Source organism: Empidonax traillii, unplaced genomic scaffold, assembly GCF_003031625.1.
Source record: "Empidonax traillii isolate 1590-97213 ecotype Southwest subspecies unplaced genomic scaffold, ASM303162v1 scaffold901:size305383, whole genome shotgun sequence".
Taxonomy (NCBI): domain Eukaryota; kingdom Metazoa; phylum Chordata; class Aves; order Passeriformes; family Tyrannidae; genus Empidonax; species Empidonax traillii.
In genome coordinates, this window is record NW_020956094.1 from 245,444 (window position 1) to 247,997 (window position 2,554).

Below are 2,554 nucleotides of genomic sequence, written 5' to 3' on the forward strand. Positions count from 1 at the left end.
AAGTGACACAACCCCAGAAAAATCCCACCAACTTTTAACCATCTGAGAGTTTGTCGTGTTAACTGCGTTTGTAATCTGGAGGAATATCCACAGGGTAATGCAATGGATGCAAAAGGAGGTTCTACAGAGGTTGTTCTAGGAAGGATCACTTCATCCATCACTAAGAAGGATGAAGCTTGCTGTCAACAAGATGTTAAATGTCAGATTGCATTGCAGGCTGAGGCACCATCTCAGAACTCTCCACTGCTACTTCGTGCCTTCATGGCATCCTTGTAATCTGTACCTGAAGCAAGCCAGCCCCCAGTAAGTGGTGCTGTTTTCCCACAAGAAATCCCAGTTTAAACAGATCCTGCATGTTTTAGGATTTTGGATTTAAAACCCAGTGGGAACTGGAGGTCATTTTTTTCCCTTTCTTTGTTGTACATATCCTTCATCTCCAAGAACTCTTGGTCCTAAACCATGAGGGAATCTTCAGTACCGACCTGTTCCAAGGAATATGTGAAACAAGTTGGATAACAGTTGCCAAAGTAGCTTGGAAAAGGAAAGGAAAATTTAATTTATCTAGGAAACACATCACATTGCTATAACTGCCAAACCTCTACTACCGCCTGGGATATGTTTTAGATGAGCAGCACTGGCCCAGCCAGTCCACAATATGAATTTCTTGCCAAACTGAAAGGTTAGGGAAAGATTCTTCCACCTTCTTTAATTATGAGCCATTTTTCTCTGCTAAAACAGACCAGAAGAGCATTTCTGAGAATGGTGCTCACAGCTTACGATAGCAATTAATTTATTTATTTTTCCCTTTCTGTCTTTTCCATTCCTTTTTATTTTTTCACCCCTCTGGACAATGTTTCAAGGTGGAAACAGTTCTCTTCCAAACAGCTTGAAGGGGGGAAAAAAAGTATCTTTTCTCCACATTCTCCTCAACTAGCAACAGCATTGATCTTTTAGCCATTAGCTTCTGTGAGCTGAATTGTAATGAGCCTGTACAATATAAGTAATGATGATGGATGCTTTCCAGGCACATGTATGGATAGCCAAGCATTATTTCTTTGCATGGGCTACCTGTAATTACTCCTACCTATATGTCAAATATCCATCCCTTCCTGTGCTATCCTTTCACTGAAGCTCAGTGTGTGGGGTAACCTCAGTTCACAGAATCAATGCCTAATTACTGTGATTTGGAGAATTCCCCTTCCTTTTCTTATTTACTTTTGACACAGGAAAACCTGTATTCTTGTAGTTTTCCCTCCCAGTCTGGTGTCATTGGACTCAAGACGGAAAATTCCTTTGGGTTTTTTTCGTTGTTTTGGTTTGGGATTTGGCTTTGAGTTTATTTGCTATAAAGCTTCATCCCTGAATATTTGCCGTGTGCAGGTGTTCCTGACTTAGGCAAGCAACCACGAGGAAAATCACAAAGCCATATTTATTAAGTAATGGGGGGGAAAAAAAAAAGATAATTGAATTTTTGAGAGATACCCCTTCACTCCTCTCTCGAGAAAAATTCTCAGCCCTGAAGAAGAACCAAATAAGATATGCATCTAGTGACTCAATAGTTCTTAATTTTAAATGTTGGTACTTCTGGCAAAGCAAGCAGTGAGTGAAGAATTGCTGGGTGTTCTTCCTCCTCCTATTCACATCTAAAGCAGTAGATGTGCTGCTGCAGAAAAAGGCACTGGTAGACCAGGCTAAGCATCCTTCTAAAAGCACTGCTCAGCCTCTTTGAGAATGAATAAAGCTGGACTGCACAACATTATCCTGGACAGCGATGAATGGCGAGTGATCTGACCAAACACTGCTGGATGGTTCCAAACCCAGACATGCTTTCCAAAAGAACAGCTTCCCTTAGAAAGGATTTAAGACAAGCTGCTTCTGTCATAAGGATTTTCCAGGGAGAGATCTGAGACATAAGCCATAAACAGTCTCCAGAAATAAAGCAAAGGACTTGTTAGAGGAATCTGATCCTGAACTGACAATGACTAATAGGAATGTGCCTAGACCCTCTGCATGTGTTCTCCTTCAAAAAGGCTTTTCAGCCCCCAAAGGCTATGTTTTAATAAAATATAAGCTAGAAGAGTTAACTTTTGTAGTAAAGAAAGCCTAAAGAGAGTAGATTAATCAGTATTGAAATAAATGGAGCAATACTTTCTCCATGCCTACTATGCCTCTGCCCCGTGAGTCTCTGCTGGGAGTGCTGGGGCTGCAGGCAGATGACAAAGCTCTGTCTGAGGTCTAGATAACTGAATGAATGTGGAAAACTACTAGGTATGACAGCAGAAAGGGCTGAATATATGAAACAACAATGCAGGAAACCAATAAAGTCACAGATAGTGCTGTGAAGCACGGCCAGATTAGAGGGGTACTGGGCAGGAACACCAGGGACCTTTTGGGGAGGCAAGTGTAGCAAGGCCAGCAGCAGCACCTGGGGAACTAAATCATACATTCTTTGTAAAGACGAGATAGCAAACATCAGAAATAGCAAGTAGCCATATCAGAATCAGCAAATTTGGGTGTGGACACGGGAAAATTGTGACCAATGTAAAAAAAAAAA